At 41.0% G+C, this 21,881-nt stretch overlaps 1 long non-coding RNA gene across 3 annotated transcripts in view; it reads right to left on the bottom strand.

Moving 5' to 3' along the window:
• The window catches only part of LOC135968281 (uncharacterized), a 103,459-nt gene that overhangs the window by 69,512 nt on the left and 12,066 nt on the right, over positions 1-21,881 (bottom strand). For all 3 annotated transcript variants that reach the window (XR_010582939.2, XR_010582938.2, XR_012427320.1), the window contains one exon: positions 18,139-18,263. This is a non-coding gene — a long non-coding RNA (uncharacterized lncRNA). The remainder of the gene's footprint in view (positions 1-18,138; positions 18,264-21,881) is intronic.

The raw sequence follows: 21,881 nt of genomic DNA, 5'->3' as shown, positions 1-21,881 counted from the left end.
AATCTTGTAGTAATCATCCATTTAAATCATTATGAATCAGAAGTCCAAGCAGATGTTATGAAACACAAGTTTTTCTGGCTACAAATATTTTAAGTGAGAGACGAGATGTCAACTGATGTCCAACTATTCATTTCTAAACAATATCAATTTTTTTTTTTTTTTTTTGAGACGGAGTCTGGCTCTGTTGCCCAGGCTGGAGTGCAATGGCCGGATCTCAGCTCACTGCAAGCTCCGCCTCCGGGGTTTACGCCATTCTCCTGCCTCAGCCTCCCGAGTAGCTGGGACTACAGGCGCCCACCACATCGCCTGGCTAGTTTTTTGTTTTTTTTTTTTTTTTTGAGTAGAGACGGGGTTTCAACGTGTTAGCCAGGATGGTCTCGATCTCCTGACCTTGTGATCCGCCCATCTCGGCCTCCCAAAGTGCTGGGATTACAGGCTTGAGCCACCGCGCCCGGCCAACAATATCAATTTTAAATAAAGATGCCTTTCACGATATAAGCAAATGCATAATGTATGGTTGATAAGATAGAGGATGAAACACACAGCAGATTATCTCTGAAGGATATATCAATTCCCACAGGATATAATGGAAATTCCTGAAACTTCTAGAGAAAGAGATAAAACAATGTGTTCCCTACTTTGATGGATAGGATACTAATGTTTTCTCTTCCGGAGCACACATTCCTTAGGAAACAGAAACACAAGGTAATGGCTTGAATTTTTAACTACATTGCTGCCTCCCACTCTGCACATTTGCAGCTCTGGAAGTTCAGATTTGTTTTGGTTACCTGTTTGCAGAGGAAATTCACTTCCCTGAGATTTAAATGGCCTTGAGAACTCTCTTTGGTTGTTCCAAAGCTGTACTAGCATACTCTTATATTTGTAGGTACACACACATGCACCCCCAACACACATGCACATACACACACACACACACGGGAACATGAGCTACCTTGGACTTACACTGCAAGATTGTATTAGGTTGGTGCAAAAGTAATTTTGTGATTTTTGACATTAAATGTAACGGCAAGAGGTACAATTCATTCTGCACCAACCTAATAAAAGGCATGTAGCCCCTGGTTCCCAACACCTGCTTGTTAAACCAGTGAGGAAATGCATGGTCAAGATATGTACAACTGTTCAACATGGGAACACTTGAAAGAAGTAAATAAAACACAGGTACAGGCGACTAACATTACAATAAGCTGGTGACCTTGGAGGTGGCGGGGATTGGATTTACTTAATTTTTTTGGTAAGGCACCTATAAGACAGAGTACCACAGTTAATAAGTCACCCCAGTGAATTTCCCAGGGTGCATTGAATCAGCCTTCTCCATCCCTTGCCTTCTGCCCTTGGCTCTATAGCCTTCACTTTCAATGACCCTGAGGGCCAGCTGGAGGAACTGGACTTCCCAAGGTTTTCTGAGATTGTCTCTGTTACTCATGTCCACCCTGTGCTTGTAGAGCAGCCAGTTGCGAACAGCATTCAGAACAGGGAATTGGGCACATTGCTGACATTTAGAAAATGCAAACAAAGAGAATCCAAGCAACTTTACCAGTTAGCAATTCCTGACGATCAACCCCTCTTACCTTCACCACTGCCCCTCCTTTAAAATGGGGGCACAGAGAGAGATTCTTGTGAGTTTAACAGTGTAAGATTAAAACAAAAAGAGTCACAACAAGGATCTAGTCATGCCTTGATAACATTTCCCTCTTATAAAGCTGTAAAAATATATATTTGTGTGTGTGTGTGTGTGTGTGTGTGTGTATGCGTGCACGAGCATGCAACTACACTACAAATAATCTTTTGCAATAAAGACGTTACTCTATTTGATTTTATTTTGCTTGGACCCATTTTAACTCTTCAGTTTTCAAAATCAGAGTTCTATTAAATATTAAAGAACAAGACCAAGCATAGCTTCTCACAACCCAACCATGAAGTTGTATTAGTAGCCAAGATAATGTATAGAAGACATAGTCGGATCCCCTCCTATTTTAAATATCTTTCTTGTGTTGTACACAAGAATAACCACTCTTTTTCTTCTGGCTCATGAGCATTCCCAATGTAGAAAACAACGGCTATTGTACAGTAACAAATGTTGAATAGTTCTAAGAACATTTCTGCATGACCCCATCATACTTCTCCTCTGAGTGTTCAGGGCCAAAAATGCTTTTATAGATTCGCTCATATGCGTCTCATCTGTGAAGGAGTAGGTTCCAGAATGATGGCATTTCCAAGAGTAACTATTTACTTAGAAAATGACTAATGGGCCATGAATGCTTTCTCAATTTGAGATTTATTCTCTCTGATTTCTCATCAAATTCTCACAGGTAGTGAGACTACTTAAACCTGTGCAATAAAGCTGTCAAAGAGGGAAAGAAAGAGATTCGATTTTGAGAAAAGAGTAAAAGAAATACAATTTGTGATGTTCCCCTAAAGTCTTTAAAAAACAAATCTGGAAAAGAAATTGAATGTAAACTCTATGCAGAACATGCAAAAGGTGCATTCTTTGGCCTATAGTCAGGCAAGAAAATTGGTGGTGGGCAGTGAACATTTTTGCAAAGACAAGTGCACAGATGTACAGATCCAGAGAGCCATCTTGAGTTCGCCAGGTCCTTGCTCTTTGGCCTTAAGCAACCTCCTTAATCTCCTGGCACCTCTGCTCTCTCTACTGTAAAAGGAGACCTCCCTCATAGGGTTATGAGAAGATTTAATGAGGAAACATAGCAAAGCGCCTGGTTCAGTGCTGCTACACAGTAGGCTCTGAGTCTTCTGGGGAAAACGAAGGGGGAAAAGAACTAGCACAGCAAGCCCTTGACTAGAGGGTCAGGCGAAGATGAGCAGTTGGAGCTTATGCTTGGGTTCCTCAAAAAATCTCAAACCGAGGTGGGTGGATCATGAGGTCAGGAGATTGAGACCATCCTGGCTAACACGGTGAAACCCTGTCTCTACTAAAAATACAAAAAATTAGCCAGGTGTGGTGGCATGTGCCTGTAGGCCCTGCTACTTGGGAGGCTGTGGCAGGAGAATTGCTTGAACCCAGGAGGCGGAGGTTGCAGTGAGCTGAGATCGTGCCACTGCACTCCAGCCTGGGCTACATAGCTAGACTCCATCTCAAAAAAGCTCAAACCCTAGGAAGTCATCAAAGACTGATTAAAATGATTAAAATGTCAGTGCCTCAGGCTGTGTGTATGGCTTAATGTATGTAAAAGAAAACACTTAATTATTTAGAAAATCACTCTGCTCTCCACCACTGTTTTAGCTGAGGTTAAGTTCCATTCTGTTTCCACAGCAGAGCCTCTCCATTTGCAGGATCCATACAGACATCCAGCTGCCCCATACCTTGACGTTTACTTAGCAGCAGCTGCAAAGAAAACAAGAATATTGCTAATAGTTGTATTCTGTTCCTCTCCAATAATAGAAATGGACTTTCCCCACCTCTTACTCATTATGTTTTTCATTAGGCAATTTCTGAGTTTTGAAAGTAAGCATGTTTTACCTAGCACAAGAACATCTTAAGTTCAGTCTACCTAATGTCTACTGTGGTTAATACTCTTATTGCATCTTCAACTCAATTTATGGATAAGATACAGACCTTTGATGTCTACTGATGAGAAGATGGTTTCAATTTCTTTTTACTTTCTATTCACCATTCCTCCACCACTTAGTCACTCATTATATCATTAATAAGCTGCTTGATGATTCCTACTGTACTAAAATGCTAGAGAACAAACTCTAAGTGGAAAATATCATAATAGAAGATTTTAGCATTACATCAGTTGTAGTTAATTGAATCCATATAATGTTAAGCATATTTCAGAACAGAATTATTTTAACGTAGTTATAAATGGGGGCTGAATAGAGCTCAGATGAAGTAGGTGCAGGCTGCAGAGGCAAGTACTCCAAGGTTCTGATCTCATTTTAAACACTTCAACTTCCCACAAGCTGTGTGACCTACTGCAGATTACTTAACACGTGTATGCCTCAGCGTCTTCATCTATATATTGAGAATAGTCATACCTATCTAGAGATTAAATGAGATAACATACAAACTCTAAAAATTAGAGTTGATAAAAATAGAAAATGACGATAACCACCGAGAATGATTTTTTTTTCAGTAAAAAATGATCAGCTGTATATTTTTGATAAAATGTTTAGAGTACTCTTCCAAATCAAGGGATTTGGGCAGTGATGAGACTAGCCAAGTGAATGAAAATCAAAACTAAGAAAACATATACAGCAAAAGTTTATTGTACAAAATCGGTGCAACAAATCAGTGTCCAGAGATCCACAGAAGGTAGAGATGAAGAATGAGACAAAAGGGATCTCAGGATTAGTCTGACAAACAGGAACAGGCAGCATGGAGAGGCCAAAAGGAACAAGCCAGGAAGCTACAAATGACACTAACACCAAAACTAAGTACCTTAATTCCAAGGAAACTTTCCTCTTCACCTACATGAGAACCAAGGGATATTATTATTAGCATCATCATCATCAACAGATAATATTCGCTAAACACTCACTAAGTGCCAGGTACTAGTAGAACCCTTTGCATATATTAAGTATTTCTCTAACAACCTTATAAGGTCCACTAGACTTACCAGTCTTATCTGCAGATAAGGAGGCCTAGGTTTAGAGCATTTAAGCAACTTACCCAGCATCAAACCTCTATGGCAGAGCCCATGTTCCTGCCAGATTGGTCTGACATTAAACTCCATCCTCTTAACCAAAACAAACAAATAATGACAATGACAACTCACAGAGAAACAGGATTTCTGGAGCTTCCTATAAGTGCATGGCAGACTGTAGCAATACTGGCCATTTCAGTACTAGGCCTGGTATGCTGGAGTCAACTGGATCCAGTTCCCAATTCCATGTTCAGTGACTTTGCATTGATAGCATAATAGAAGTATTTACACTTCGGAAATTTGTAAATACCACAAATTGGGCTTTTTTGTTTTATCCTGGAGAGCTGGTTATTAAACACTCCCCAATACACACTGCCCGCAGACCTTTGGTGGTGATACTCACCAACATTTTGAGGGTCTGGCCAATGAATTCACTACCGTCCTGTTCATTGTTTCGCTTCTATTTTGAGGAAAGTAAACATCTCAATCAATTAAATTCCACACGTTCATTTATCCATTCTTTCTTTCCAACAGCTTGTTATTGATTAAAGAGAAACTTATTTGAGCCAAAACTCAAGTGATATTTAGTCTAGGAGCTAGGATGAATAACTCTATGTTTTCAGGAAATATACTATTGATTTTCTGTACCATATGATACCACACTTCCTGTGAGTTATTATGAATGGGTAAGTCTATTAAAAGAAATGTTTTTAAAATTAAATTTCAGTTTTTACTTATAGATACAGAGGGTACATGTGTAGGATTGCTACTTGAGTATATTGGACCCAGGTTCTGAGCCTAGTACCCAATAGGCAGTTTTTCAATCCATGCCCTCCTCCCTCCCCCTACTTTTGAGAGTCACAGTGTCTACTATTCCCATGTTTACGTCCACATGTGCTCAATGTTTAGCTCCCTCTTATAAGTAAGAGCATATGGTATTTGGTTTTCCATTTCTGCATTAATTCACTTAGTATTGTGGCCTCCAGACCCATCCAGGTTGCTGCAAAGGACATGATTTTAGTCTTTTTTATGGCTGCATAGTATTCCATGATGTATATGTACCACATTTTCTTTATCCAATCCACCATCAATGGGAACCTGGGTTGATTTCATGTCTTTGCCATTGCAAGTATCACAGCGATTAACATACAAGTACATGCGTCTTTTTGGTGTAATGATCTATATATACTCCTTTGAGTATAGACCCAGTAATGGGATTGCAGGTCAAATGGTAGCTCTGTTTTAAGTTCTTTGGGAAATCTCCACACTACTTTCCACAGTGGTTGAACCAACTTACATTCCCACCAATAGTGTATAAGCCTTCCCTTTTCTCTGCAGCCTTGCCAGCATCTGTTGTTTTTTGTCTTTTTAATAATAGCCATTCTGACTGGTGTGAGATAAAATCTCACTGTGGTTTTTACTTGCACTTCTCTGATTACTAGTGATGATGAGCATTTTTCATACATTTGCTCTTTGCTAGTATGTCTTCTTTTGAGAAGTGTCTTTTCTTGTCTTTTGAGCACTTTTTTTTTTTTTTTTTTTTTTTTTTTTTGAGACGGAGTCTCACTCTGTCACCCAGGCTGGAGTGCAGTGGCCGGATCTCAGCTCACTGCAAGCTCCGCCTCCCGGGTTCACGCCATTCTCCCGCCTCAGCCTCCCAAGTAGCTGGGACTACAGGCGCCCGCCACCACGCCCAGCTAGTTTTTTGTATTTTTAGTAGAGACGGGGTTTCACCATGTTAGCCAGGATAGTCTCGATCTCCTGACCTCGTGATCCACCCGCCTCGGCCTCCCAAAGTGCTGGGATTACAGGCTTGAGCCACCACGCCCGGCCTTGAGCACTTTTTAATGGAGTTATTTGTCTTTTGCTTGTTGATTTGTTTAAATTTCTTATAGATTCTGGATATTAACCTTTGTCAGATGCATAGTTTGTGAATATTTTATCCCTTTCTATAGGTTGTCTGTTTACTCTGTTGATGGTTTATTTTGCTGTGCAGAAACTCTTTAGTTTAATTAGGTCCCACGTGTCAAGTTTTGTTTTTGTAACAATCGGGTTTGGGCACTTGGCCATAAATTCATAACCAAGGCCAATGTTAACAAGGGTATTTCCTAGGTTTTCCTCTAGAATTCTTATAATTTGAGGTCTTACTTTTAATTTGAATCTTTGATCTTTTTTTTTTTTTTTTTTTTTTTTTGAGACCAAGTCTCTCTCTGTCGCCCAGGCTGGAGTGCAGTGGTGTGATCTTGGCTCACTGCAACCTCCACCTCTCCTGGGTTCAAGCGATTCTTCTGCCTCAGACTCCCAAGTAGCTGGGACTACAGGTGCGTGCCGCCATGCCTGGCTGATCTTTGTATTTTTAGTAGAGATGGGTTTTTGCCAGGTTTGGCCAGGATGGTCTCGATCTCTTGACCTCAGCCTCCCAAAGTGCTGGGATTACAAGTGTGAGCCACCATGCCCAGCCTGATTGATCTTAAGTTAATTTTTGTATATGGTGAAAAGTAAGGGTTTAGTTTCATTCTTCTGCATATTGCTAGCTGGTTATCCCAGCACCATTTATTGAATAGGGTGTCCTTTCCCCATTGCTTCTTTTTGCTGGTCTTGTCAAAGGTCAGATGGTTGTAGGTGTGTGGCTTTATTTCTGAGTTGTTTACTTTGTTCCATTGGTCCATGTGTCTGTTTCTATGCCAATATCATGATATTTTGGCTACTAAAGCCTTGAGTGAACTCAGGTAGTGTGATGCCTCCAGCTTTGTTCTTTTTGCTTAGGATTGTTTTGGCTCTTCAGGCTCTTCTTTTGGTTCCATATGAATTTTAGAATAGATTTTTCTTATTCTGTGAAGAATGACCTTAGTAGTTTGATAAGAATAGCATTGAATCTGTACATTGCTGTGAGTAGTATGGCCATTTTAAAGATATGGATTCTTCTAATCCATGAGCATGGGATATTTTTCCATATTTTTGTTTCATCTCTGATTTCTTTCTGCTGTGTCTTGTAGTTCTCCTTGTATAGATCTTTCATCTCCTTCGTTAGTTATATTCCTAGATATTTCATTTTCTGTGTGGCTATTATAAATGGGATCGTGTTCTTGATTTGACTCAGCCTGGACATTTTGGTGTACAGAAATGTTACTGATATTTGTACATTGACTTCGTATCCTGAAACCTGAAACCTTGCTAATATCATGTATTGGTTCTAGTAGTCTTTTGATAGAGTCTTTAGGGTTTTCTAAGTATAGAACCGTATCAGATAGTTTGACTTCTTTTGCCATTTGGATGCCTTTTGTTTCTTTCTCTTACCTGATTGCTCTGGCTAGGACCTCCAGTGCAATGTTGAATAGAAGTGGGGAGAGTGGGCTCCTTGCCTTACTCCAGTTCTCAAGGGGAATGGTTACAGCTTTTGCCTGTTCAGTATGATGTTGGCTGTGTGTTTGGCATAGATGACTGCTATTATTTTGAGGTACATTCCTTCTGTAGCCAGTCTGTTGAGGGTTTCTACGATGAAGGGATATTGGATTTTATTGATAGCTGTTTGTGCATCTATTGAGATGATCGCATGGTTTTTGCTTTTAATTCTGTTATGTGGTGAATCATATTTATTGATTTGTGTATGTTGAACCAACCTCTCATTCCAGTAATAAAGCTACTAGATTATGGTAAATTAACTTTTTGATGTGCTACTGGATTCAATTTGCTAGCATTTTGGCATTTTGTTGAGGATTTTTGCATCTATGTTCATCAGGGATATTGGCCTGAAGTTTTCTTTCTTTGTCATGTCAGCCATATTTTGGTAGTAGTAGGCTGATGCTGGCTCCATAAAATGAGTTAGAGAGGAGTCCTTCCTCCTTGATTTTTTGGAATAGTTTCAGGAGGATTGTTACTACTTCTTCTTTATATATTTGGTAGAATTAGGCTGTGAATCCATCTGGTTCATGGTTTTTTTTTTGGTTGGTAGGTTTTTTTAAAATTACTGACTCAATTTCAGAGCTTAATATTGATCTATACGGTATTTCAATCTCTTCCTGATTCAATCTTGGGAGATTGTGTGTTTCTAGGAATGTATCCATGTCCTGCAAATGTTCTAGTCTGTGTGCATAGAGTTCACAGTATTCTCTAAGGATCTTTTGTATATCTGTAGAATCAGTTGTAATGTCATCTTTGTCATTTCTGATTGTACTTATTTGGATCTTATCTTTTTTCTTTGTTAATCTAGCTAACAGTCTATCAACCTTTTTCTGTATAATCAACTTTGGTTTCATTGATCTTTTGCAGAAATTTTTGCATTTCAATTTTATTAAGTTCTTTAATTTTAGTTATTTTCTTCTCTAGCTTAGAAGTTGGTTTATTCTTTTTGTTTCAGTTCCTTCAGGTGCACAATTAGATTGTTAATTTGAGATCTTTCTAACTCTTTGATAAAGGTGTTTAAGACTATAAACTTTCCTCTTAACTCTGCTTTGGCTGCATCCTGGAGATTTTGGTAAGTTGTGTATCTATTTTCATTAATTTCAAATAACTTTGTTTTTGCCTTAATTTCAATGTTCATCCAGGAATTATTCAGGAGCATGTTGTTTAATTTCCATGTATTTTTATAGTTTCAAGAAATAGTCTTGATATCAACTTCTATTTTTATCACACTGTGGTCTGAGAGTGTGCTTGGTATGATTTCAACTGTTTTGAATGTATTGAGCTTGCTTTATGACTTAGCATGCAGCCAATCTTAGAATACATTCTGTGTGCAGATGAGAAGAATGTATGTGGTTGTTGGGTGGAATGTTCTGTGGATGTCTATTAGGTCTAATTGGTCAAGTGTCAAGTTCAAGTCCCATTTTTTTTGTTGTTAGTTTTCTGCCTTGATGATCTGTCTAACGCTGCCAGTAGGGTGTTGAGGTCTCCCACTATTGTTGTGTGGTTGTCTAAGTCTTTTTTGTAGGCTAAGAAGAACTTGTTTTATGAATCTGGGTGTTCCAATATTGGGGACATATAAATTTAGGATAGTTAAGGCTTCTTACTGAATTGTGCCCTTTATCATTATGGAATGCCTTTCCTTGTCCTTAATTTTTGTTGTTTTAAAGTCTGTTTTATCTAATACAGGAATAGCAATGCCTGCTCTTTTTCTGTTTTGTTTTCTGCTTGCATGGTAAGTCTTTCTTCATCCTTTTACTTTGAGCCTGTGGGTGCCATTACATGTGAGATGGGTCTCTTAAAGACAACAGATGGTTGGGTCTTGTTTTTTTACCCAATCTGTCACACTTTGTCTTTTAAGTGAGGAATTTTGCCTATTTAGATTCAAGGTTAGTATTTATATCTGTGATTTTGGTCCTGTCATTGTGTTGTTAGCTTGTTGTTATGTAGACTTGATTACATAGTTGCTTTGTAATGCCTGTGGGCTGTGTGCCTAGGTGTGTTTTTGTGGTAGTAGGTATTTCTTTTTTGGATTCCATGTTTAGTGCTTCCTTAAGGACCTCTTGTAAGGCTGGTCTAGTTAAGATATACTCCCTCAGCATTTGCTTGTCTGAGAATAATTTTATTTTTCTTTCACTTATGAAGCTTAGTTTGACAGAATATGGACTTCTTAAGGTTGAAATTTCTTTTCTCTAAGGATGTTGAAAATAGGCCCCCAATCTCTTCTGGCTTGTAAGGTTTCTGCTGAGAGGTTTGCTGCTAGCTTGATGAAATTCCCTCTGTATGTGACCTGACCCTCTCTACAGCTTCCTTGAAGATTTTTTCTTTTGCATTAACCTTGGTGAATCTGATGACTACGTGCCTTGGGGATGGTCATCTTTTATAGTATCTAGCTGGGGTTCTCTGTATTTCTTGGGTTTGCATATCAACCTCTGTAGTGAGATTAAGGAAATTTTCATGGACTATATCCTAAGATATATTTTCCAAGTTTCCTATTCTCTTTCCTCTCTCAGTTATGCCAGTGAATCATAGGTTTGATCTTTTTACACAATCCCATATTTCTCTTAATTCTTTTTTCTTTTTGTCTGACTGAATTGATTCAAATAACTTGTCTTTGAGCTCTGAGATTCTTTTCTCAGCTTGTATATTCTGCTATTAATACTTCTGATTGTGATAGAAAATTCTTATAGTGAGTTTTTCAGCTTTAGAAGTTCAGATTGGTTCTTTCTCACAATGGCTCTTTCATCTTTCAGCTTTTGGATTGTTTTAATGGGTTCTTTGGATTCCTTGAATTGGGTTTCAACTGTCTCCTGAATCTCAGTAAGTTTCCTTGCCATCCAGATTTTGACCTCTACATCTGTCATTTCAGTCATTTCAGACTGGTTAAGAACCATTGCTCGGGAGCCAGTGGACTCACTTGAAGGTAAGGGGACACTCTGGCTTTTTGGGGTGTCAGAGTTCTTGTGCTGATTCTTTCTTATTTGGGGTGGAGGGTATTGGTGTTCCTTTAATTGTGGTGTAAGTTGAGTATAGTCTGTTGGCTTCATTTCTGGATGCTTTCAGTGGATCATGGCTCTGTACAGGATCTTCATGTATGTGTAAATTCTTGCACTTGGTTTCATAGCTGTATATATTAGCAAGATACATTTTTCGTGTTGTAGTTTGGCCTGTGATCTAGTCGATGGAGCTGAAGAATAGTGGCCAGTAGCTAGGTTAATACCCAGCCATGCAGCTCTTTTGCTCTTTTTTACCTTCACAGATGTGCTCACCAGGTCCACTCCTGAGCCTTTGGGGAGCCCCTCTGATCCCTGACACTATGCCTCTGTTTCTTTTGTTAGGTGTTCTGGGCCACAGGCTCCCCTTAGGCAGAGGCTGCAGCAGGGAGATACGCCACACTCTTTCTGGACCACCATGTGGAGACAGGCATGCCCTGCTCCTGCCCCAGCCCAGGAACCAATGGATCTCGCCCCTCTCAGTGCTCTGAAGGTGGGGAGCTCCTCTCTTGCTCAAGTGCCAGCCACAGATCTCTTCTTTGTACTCCCACATTGCGAGTTGCAGCCCTGGAGGCACCAGGATGTCCCATAGCTTGGGTTTGGGTTCTGGCTGCACTAGGGAATCTGATGTGCTCTTGGGCCACCAGGAAAGTACTCAAGTGCAGCAACACAGTCAGGCTGAGCTGCAGGAGCTGTACTGTGCATCTGCTTCTGCAGGGTGGCTAGGTATGAACCCTGGGAGGGGCCGGCAGGCAGGAGGCCTTCAGAGCAGATGTACTCCAGTCCCACAGGGAAGCTGGCCCCACTGTCTCCTGGCTCTGAGGTCAGCTGGGGTCCATGACTCCCTGAGGGGAGTGGGAAACCCTAGGGGATGAGCATCTATGGCCACTCTCCCCTGGAGTTTCCCAGTGTGCAAAAGCTTCCAGGTTCCATGCCACCCAAAGGCCTGTCTCTGCCTGCTTCCTGGGAGAAATCCCTGCCAGCTTACACATCCATGGGGGGTGCAGGGTCACCTGTAGCTCGGATCCCAAAGATCTGTGATGAGAGTAAGTCATCCTTCAGTTCCCTCACTCCCCCCCTTACCCAGGATCCATTCAGAGTCGGGAACTGGCCCTGGCATCCAGATACCTCGTACAGAGTTCCCAGCTTCCTTCCTTTTTAGCCTCACCTTCAGCGTTGCCTTCCCATCCACTCTCAACATCTTTCTCCAAAGATCTGCCCAAATTATGGTGGTTTACTCAATAATTTGGTCTCTCTCGGTGGGAACATCACTTCCTGGCTGCATCTAGTTGGCCATCTTGTCCCCTGTCTTCAGAAATGATATTTTTTAAAGCATCCATTGTTACAAAAACAATGCTGTTTTGACTGAGTTCTGACTCCTCAGTTAGTATATTGGGGGATTTCTTCACATATGCTGAATGCCGTTCTAAACCAGGGACTCTGTCATTGGCTGGTAATGGAAAGTTCTTATTCATAAGAATCTAATATTGCATTAATAGGGAGACAGAAACACGAGCAACATTTATAATTCCTTGTGCTAAGTGCTGTAAGAGAGATCTGTATGAAGGATTCTGGGAGACCAGAAGCCATACACTTGCTTGGGTGGGCAAGTCACGGGAAGATAGGAATCCAATAAAGAAAGGCATGGAAAATGGAAAAAAGACAATGTGATTAAAGATAAACTAAGCATTGTGTTGCTTCTTAGAGGGTAGTCAGAGTTTCTACTGGAATGATAAATTAGGCCACATCAAGAAGAATCTGGACAACCGGAAAAGAAATGCCTCCTCCATCACTGCCGATGGGATATTGCTGTGGTGGTCACATGCAAGGCTGATGAAAGCAGAGAGAGGAGATGGAACTGGAGATACTTAGTCTCCAGAATTAATAAGAAGAAATGAAACTCAAGACTGGCAGGGAAGAGAGAATGGATTGGAGGGAGGCTTAAGGGATGTGAATAGGCAACCTTCAATGCCTGACTTGGGGATAAAGGAGGAGGTGTGGGTAGGAAGAGCCCAGGCTTCAGAATGCTCTCCTATTCTATAACTTCAGCAATAAGGCTGGAACTATGTCCTTCCATGTAAACAAGGATGAACACACCTATCCCACCAGTGATGTGGAGCATCAGATGGCAATAAGGACAACCTGTAATATGCTCCCATTCACTTGGCATTAGTGCATATGACCTTTCTCGCCCCTGGCACATTGTTTGGGATATAATATACCCTCAATAAATCTTTGTTCAGAGAGGAAGAAAGAGGGAACAAAGGTGGCTTGCAGGACAGAGTTTAAGTAAAAACACGCAGCTAAGTTCCTTAGCTTGTCAGAGGGCAAGCTGTATTTCTGAAAACATGGAGAGAATATTGACGTGCTCCTGGCATGTGGTTCTAAGTGGTGCTTTCTTCTATTTCAGCTGCTCTAGTTCTACACCAGGGAAGTTCAGAGAGGATCATTCCATCACAGTGCTTTCCCCTGTAAAGGCTAACCTGTTTATAGTTGAGGGACAACAAAACACCTATTTTTAGAAGCAGCCAAATAATGGATCTTCTAACTACTGATGTGGAGATAAGCTTAGAAGTTTTAAACACAGTCTGCAGCTATAAAATTGCCCATGCATGATGGAACAGGGTAAGTGAAAGCCTCTATTCCCTCGAGACTCATCCTGTCATGGGTTGTAGCCTTCTTATTCGTGTGTTAAATGTTGATCTCAGAAAGCATAGAGCCATTTCTCCTGGGAGCTGCTATCATCTCTCTGCCACTCAGCCGGTCCATTTTTGTACCTGCATGCTCCTCGATATATATTAAATGATTTTTGGGAGGTGTAGAGGACAGATCAAAGCCTTAGGAAATAGAGGAAGGTAAAATAAAATTTATAATTCAGGGAAAGTCCATGTGGATGGTCTCTTCTCAAGACTGAAAAGTAGAGACATCCAATTTAATCATTTCTAGCCAATTCTGCTTGTAGCCCCTGTGTTTGGAAGACCGTTAAACACTCTTACCCTCTTAAAGGCAGAATGTTTAACTTGAAAGTTTCAACAGACTGTTTGTTTCCTTCTCATCCTATCATAGCAGGCTTTTGTTTTTTAACTATATTGTTTAAGTATGAGAAAATAGACAAATAAAATAGTGGTTTTTCCAGCAGTAAATCTTATTTTATTTGAAGTTTTATCAATCAGTCGTCCATCTTCCAAAGAAAAGTGTCTTGATGAGTAGAATGCTAAGTGGACCCAAATGTGAATGCATGGCCATGGCCTTTTCTGTATTAACATTTTCCTCTTTGTCCATTCGTAAAATGTAAATTTAATTGTCTGGAAAAGCTGTCTGGGTTTTAAAATTTTTCTTTGCATGGTATTATACCAAGACTCATTTATTCATGTCCTAAACTATGACGCAAGCTTCCTAGCAGTAAATAGCTCTAATTATGATCAGGTCCCTAGCCATTTCATGTTAAATAGCTTTGATAGCCCAACAGATTGGGAGGAAATTGTTCTTCAGTTGATTCGGCCCCCTGTTTCTCTCCTCTTTCCCTGAGATTTATTCCCTGACAATTGAGGTGTTTCTGTCATTTATAATATGTATTATTTTAGTCCTGATTTCAATTTAAACCTCTGAGGCTGTATAACTTGAGGTTAAACTGCAGATTTCCTTCCTGCTTAATAGGGGAAACCAGGTTCAAAATATCTGGCCTTGGGATACTGAACCATCCTTTAAAAATAAACCACGCAATTTTAAAATAATAAACATACCTAGTTTCATATACCTAGACAATTTCCACTTCGAACAGAAATCTTAAATGAAAACAATTGTCTTCAGGTTTTCTTATTTTATCTGAAAACTAAGGATCGAGTAAGTAATTATTATTCAATAATTTTGCCTTAGGTCATAGAATTTCAGGCAAGGTAAGTGATTGCATAAAAGGAAGGAAATACATAAGTGGCTGAGAGTCTGAGTCTCGGGGGAAAATATTTGATACATCAATTAACTAGCTTTCCAAATGATTATTTCTAAAGAAAATGGGAAGCCAATCTATCCAGTGACATTCTGATCCAGTTCACTTCATCCCGTTCACTGCAGCACACCTCCCTCCCCCACCCCCACACAGGCAGGATTAGAGAGCTAGGTCTTCATGTACGGTCAGCAGAAACGAACCTGAAAACAACCTGTGAGTTCTCGTCTCCCTAGAGTTCCTGGGAAGCAGTCACCCCCTCTCTCCCTGGCATCAAATACACATAAAGAGTTTCAAGATTATTGTTACAAAAGGATTTGTTTTTCAAGTTCATTTCTTCCCCTTACAGACACATTCTGCAGTGTGATGACAATACAGGAGATTTTCTTGAAAGATTAAGCTTGGGAATTTAAACCACTTCGGAATTTACTTAAAGAGATAGGACTCAAGATAGAGATTTACTAATTCCATAGATAATCTGCTGTGATTTTCCAAGAAAACCTTTCTTCATTTTTCAAAGGAAATTAAATTGAAGCAGAATTATCTTTCAGAAAGACTAACTTGGGTGGATTCCCAGTTGCCTTGCCTAGGTAGTCTTCTTACTTCTCAAAGTGCCCAGTCCCTGCTCCCCTAGTCACTTGAGCCCCACCATCTCCTGCTGTTCCACTTGCAAATGTCTCACACTCTGCCTGAGCCTGTGGCAAAAAAATTACACACATCCCGCCTAACCAATAAAATGCATTGGGTTCTCTGGTTGACCTCTAGCTTTTCATATATTCTTTATTGCTTGAAACCTGCTTTTTTCTTCTATTAGGGATGTACCCTACTTATAGAAATGTTTTGAGAATCTCTAATGCATGTACATTCATTTATAAGCTATAAATGTATATTACCCTCTGAATATATTGTGTATATTTAAAAATATACACAAAAATAGAACTTTAAAAGTTGTTAGGCCTGGTGTGGTGGCTCACGCCTGTGATTCCAGCACTTCGGGACGCCAAGGTGGGTGGATCATCTGAGGTCAGGAGTTCGAGACCAGTCTGGCCAACATGGAGAAACCCCGTCTCTACTAAAAATGCAAAAATTAGCCAACTGTGGTGGCGGGCGCCTGTAATCCCAGCTACTTGGGAGGCTGAGTCAGGAGGATCGCTTGAACCTGGGAGGCGGAGGTTGCAGGGAGCCGAGATCGCGCCACTGCACTCCATCCTGGGAGAGAGAACAAGATTGATCTAAAAAAAAAAATAAATAAAGTTGTTAAATAAAATGTATGAAAGGTCATTGCTATGGTTTGAATGTATCCCCTATATTTCATGAAACTTATTCCCCAATGTGGTAGTATTGAAACATGGGGTCAGTTGCAGTGGTTCATGCCTATAATCCCAGCACTTTGGGAAGCTGAGGCAGGAGGATTGCTTGAGCCCAGGAGTTTGAGACCAGCCTGGGCAATGTGGCAAGACTCTATCTCTACGAAAAACAAAACAAAAAAAAAAAAGAAAAAGAAAAAAGAAAAAAAAAAAAGAAACATGGGGCATTTAAGTGGTGACTATATCATAAGAGCTCTTCCTTCCAGAAGGGATTAATTTATTCACGGATTAATGGGTTATCACAGGGAGAGAAGTGGTGGCTTTATAAGAAGGGGAAGGGAGACCTGAGCCAGCACATCACCATGCTCAGCTCCACGTCATGTGATACCCTGCACCACCTGGGGACTTTGCAAAGAGACCTCACCAGCAAGAAGACTGTCACCAGATGCAGCCTCTTGACCTTGGACTTCTCAGCCTCCATAACTGTAGGAAGCAAGTTCCTTTTTTTACACAAAGTATCCAGTTTTGGCTATTGTGTTATAAGCAACAGAAAACAGCCTAATACAGCCATCGATTTGGACTGAGTTCCTGCATTAGGCCCCAACAAACCAGTCCAAAATGGACTCACTCATTTTATGATGGAGTCCCCTCTGCTTTAACTCATTCAAGAAACGTAACCTGACGTTAACCATTCCGCTTTTTGTACTTGCTGTCTCCTTGTTTCTGTTCAAACAAGCATACAAAAAATGACTGCTATGCCACACCTAGCAAAGTGCCTGCCTATTCTGTAGACCGAATGCTGCCCAGTTCATGAATCACTGACAAAAGCCAATTTGATCCTTAAAACTCAGTTTGCTGAAATTTTGTTCTTTGATGAAGTATTAAAATAACCATAAATAGAAGTTCTAATATTTTCTTTGTTGCATTCCTGCTGGGATCTGGGCAGCTGACTTTGCATGCCACTGAGTAGGACAGGGATCCCAGAGTTCAGGGATGACTGAGGTGATGTGGTTCAGGCTGGCAGACTGAGAGCAAGCAACAGTGCTCTTGAGACCTGGCTTGTGAGTGGCTGCATCCAAATTCATTCTGAGTCATTTTTGACCATCCCCACTCCCACTAAGCTCAAGGGTGTCATGCATCCAAATGACTAACAGTTGAGCTAATAATAAATCTATCTAATAGCACGTACCTCAGAATTGTTTCAACAGAAGGAAAAATTTTTAGGGAATATGACACTATTCAACTCTGCCTGCTAGAAACATACAGTTCTCCCTCTTTTTCTAAGATACATTGTAAAAATAGACCACTAGAACATGGGAGGGTTATAACCAGAAACCGCAAAACACACAATAAAACCAATATCCTGATGACATTGTAGCATGGATGAAGATGGTGAACTTTCAGAAATTGATTGATTTTAGATAAAACATTTAAAGAGACCTATTTTGTTTTCCTTAACATTATTTGAAAAATCATTAAAATGGTGTGGTTCTTTAACAACAACAAAAAACATGCAGAGCTTTGCTAGTAAAATGTTGAGTTTGTTTGTAGTTGGTTAGAAAAAAATACTATCCCAGATCTCTATTATCTTTATTATCTCTAAAATCACCATTGATCTCTAGGAGATGACAGCAGGCCGATGCTCAGACAGAAGCCTCGCTTCAGGGAGAAATGTGGGGAAAACTGCTCGCTCCAGGGGAAAGATCAAAGGGAGACATTCACATGTCCTCTCGTTTGTTTGCCAGGTTTCTATGGAATCCCTAAAATGTGTTAGGCACTTAGGGCACAGAGCTGAGAGAGACGCCGTTCTTAATAAGTTCTCAGTAGACTTACAGGCTAGTGGGAGAGACAAGTAAACTAGCAATTACCTGGGAGAAGACCTCGCCTGCAGAAACGCACAGGGAGCAGTTGTGACAGCCCAGCAGAGCAGCACAGAGCACGGAGCAGATTGCAGCATTTGGGAGACCCTCCGTCTTGTTGACAGGGTTGAATTCTAAGGAATAAGATAAAGTTATGAAAAAGATAAATTAATAAACATTGACTTAGCAAGTACTGTGCATCACATACTCTGCTACAAATATAATGAATATAGTTTCATGATAGGAATACACTGATATTAGGACAGACCTGAGATGCAGACTTCCAGAGTTCATACCCAGCTGTACATTTAATTTTTTTTTTTTTTTGAGACAGAATCTTATTCTATTGCTCAACCTGGAGTGCGGTGGCATGATCTTGGCTCACTGCAACCTCTGTCTCCCGGGTTCAAGCGATTCTGCTGCCTCAGCGCCCCAAGTAGCTGGGATTACAGGCACCTGCCACCACACCCGGCTAATTTTGTATTTTTAGTAGAGACAGGGTTTCGCTATGTTGGTCGGGCTGGTCTTGAACTCCTGACCTCAGGTGATCCACCCGCTTCGACCTCCCAAAGTGTTGGGATTATAGGCATGAGCCACCACACCTGGCCCACATTTACTATTAATAGCTGGGTGTAGTTGGGTAAGTTAGCTCACTTCTCTAAATGTCAGTTTTGCCATATGTTTGATGGGATAATAACAGTATCCCATTTAGAGGTAAATAAGATACTTATGAGGAAGGAACTAGACAATGTATGAGCAGCACTTAGGACTATGCCTAACATGATAGATATTAGCTATTATATATCTGTCAATCCTAGTAACTCATGAGGTAGCTGTTACTGTTACTGTTATTGTTCTCTCCATTTCAAAGATCAGGAGACCCAGGCCTAGGGAGCATTAGTAACTTTCAGTGCTACTACCGTGGTGTGGAATCCAGGCTGCCTGGGGACTTCCAGGCAGAAGCACTGGCCTAGGAAAGGTAACGTAAACACACAGTGATTTAGGGAAGAAGGGAATAGGGGATGCTTGTCTCTCTAGTTCCTTCACTTTTGGTTGTTCCTCCAGTGTAGCTTCATCTTTACCTTCACTTTATTTATTTATTTATTGAGATGAGTTTTGCTGTTGTTACCCAGGCTGGGGTACAATGGTGTGGTCTTGGCTCACTGCAACCTCTGCCTTCTGGGTTCAAGCGATTCTCCTGCCTCAGCCTCCCAAGTAGCTGGGATTATAGGCACCTGCCACAACGCCTGGAGAATTTTTGTATTTTTAGTAGAGATGGCGTTTCACCATGTTGACCAGGCTGGTCTCGAACTCCTGACCTCAAGTGACCTGCCCTCCTCTGCCTCCCAAAGTGCCGGGATTACAGACATGAGCCACTGTATCCGGCCTCCACCTTCACTTTAAACTTCTTTTGAGCCACTTTAACCCTCTGAGAATGTAATATATAGGTAACTCGTGGGCCAGACATGATAAAAATGATGAGACAGCTACTGTCTAGGGAGAAAGGTGATGGGATGTGGAGAGAGAAGGGTGTTACACAGGACACTCCAATTAATAGGGAATCTGGCTTTTTGCACAGAATTCAAGACTTGAATTTGCTTTAGTCTTCAGAAGTTTGGGAGCTGGCTCATGTATGTGTTTGCAAGGTAACATTTACATTCGCCGCTGTAGACGTATGCTACACAAATGTTACCTAAGAGGTAACGCCGTCCAGAGCATCCCTGAAAGCACAGTCTGATTCCAACCCTGGAGGCAGGCATTTATTTGGTAAAGGAGGGACTGCGATGAAGGGCAGAGGGAGTGGAAGAAGAAAGGAAGGGAAGTTGATACAAGATGGCTCTGGGGCTCCACCCTTGCACCTTCTGAGCAGCTTCTTGAGATGTGCTGGAGGACATGGGTATGCATAGTTCTGTAGGTGTGAACTTTCCTACACTGCCTGGCAGGTTTCCTTAGGCATCCATAGTGAACCCTACGGCAGGAAGCCAGAAGCACAGGGAGCGGCCCGCAGCAAAGGGGCTGGCAGGTGCCACCTGCTCAAAGCTGGTCAGTGCCTGTAGGAAGCAAGTCACTTCAACAGTGGCCACAGTGGGAATGACAGACCGCCCAGAGGACTAGCAGGGGCACAGGGAGTGGCCAATAGGGGAGGACGGTCTGCTGTCACAGCACAAGAATAAAAGTGTAATGCAGGGGAGCAGAGAGTACTTGTTCTTAGTTACCCTGAAAGCTTAAACTTACTGATCTTTTTGTTTTCCCTACAATAAATTTCTCTGAAAAACCTTCACATACATAAAATATTCGCAATGTTCTTAAGAGTTTATTGTGAAACACAGAAGACCAAGACTTCGTGAATATCGGCGGGCATGGGATAGTCTCCAGCATTCCTTCCATCCCTCACCCATTGTGTAGGATGTGGGTGGTGGGAAACTGATCTCATCCTCCACTCCACAGGTGGAGCCCTGACTATTTTAACTCAATCAAGGTCATCCCAGCCTCCTTTCCACAAAGATTAATTTAAGGAATTCAGGTTGAAGCCAATCAGTACCTGTCATTCCCATGGTATATGGATTAGTACTAGAGGTTCCAGAAACCTCTTCCCCAGGATGTTGTGTAAATGGATATGAGGCCTGGAATGACCATACTTATTTTTACCCCCTTGAGTGAAGCCAGCCTATAAACAGAAAATTGAGAGACAGTCCTTGGATGGAGCCAACCTTGAAGCCATTCCACCCTGGACTTCCAGCTGGGCAGATACCATTTCTTACCATTGAAGCCACGGTGAATCAGATTTGCAGCCTAAAGAATCTTAACTGACATTTCAACAGTCTTTGCCTCCCCAACGTTTAATCAATGACTTAATTTCATGGAGCATTTTGATTCCAGAGAAGGAAAAGTTGTCCCTTTCTTAGGCTGGGGTGCACTTCTTCCTTTGGGTTCACATACTGACTTGTTTGCAGACTGCATTGGTTTGAGGTCAAGATGGAACTGTTTAGCGTTAGCCCTTCCAGAACTCTTTCAAACTGTCATTTTTTCTTCTACTGAAACAGTCTGACCAACTAAGTTGCAATTTGCCTTGAAACTATTTGTCACCCATAACCTGTACAGTTAGACTGTATTGATGGAAAAGATTTCAAGGCATTTTCCAAGGAAGGTAAAAAGGCCCGAAACTCAGTGTTATTTTTTTTTAAGCCTCACTTATGTAATACAGTGTATACTCAATTGTTTCTTATTATGGTAATTCTCATCACATTAATATTTCATATCCCAAAGATTTCGTTTGTTGGCCCTAATTTTTAGTAGTTACCTAGAGAAGTTGTCCTTAATCTATGTGGGGCTCTCAGAAATGCCTCCTTAGTGGAAAGGAGACCAACTTTATAGGCAGGTCCCTGGGGAGAGGCACAGCTTTCTCTATTACAGAAGATTGTGTTGTAGAAGCTGTTCCTCTGTCATCGTGTCCCTGAGTGTGACTCATTCCTCACAGCCTTTGCAGTAAATCCATTAGAAGCCGAGCAAGGGACCATTTCTGTGTGACAGATACTAGGACAATGAAGCTGGTTCATGCTAAATGTCTATGGCAAGAGACATTCCAAATCTGTCAAATGTTTAGGCAAAATTGTCCACCGTTCCTGCAAGTGCAGATTAGACTTAGTGGAATATGACGTTTGACTTCACATCTATGTATGATTAACTGTCAGGTAATTCAAGGGACCTTTAGCTCTTGACTCAGAAAAGCTACTGCGTCAGGAGCTAACAAA

This window comes from Macaca fascicularis, chromosome 18, assembly GCF_037993035.2.
Source record: "Macaca fascicularis isolate 582-1 chromosome 18, T2T-MFA8v1.1".
Taxonomy (NCBI): domain Eukaryota; kingdom Metazoa; phylum Chordata; class Mammalia; order Primates; family Cercopithecidae; genus Macaca; species Macaca fascicularis.
This window is presented reverse-complemented; position numbering and strand designations above follow the sequence as displayed.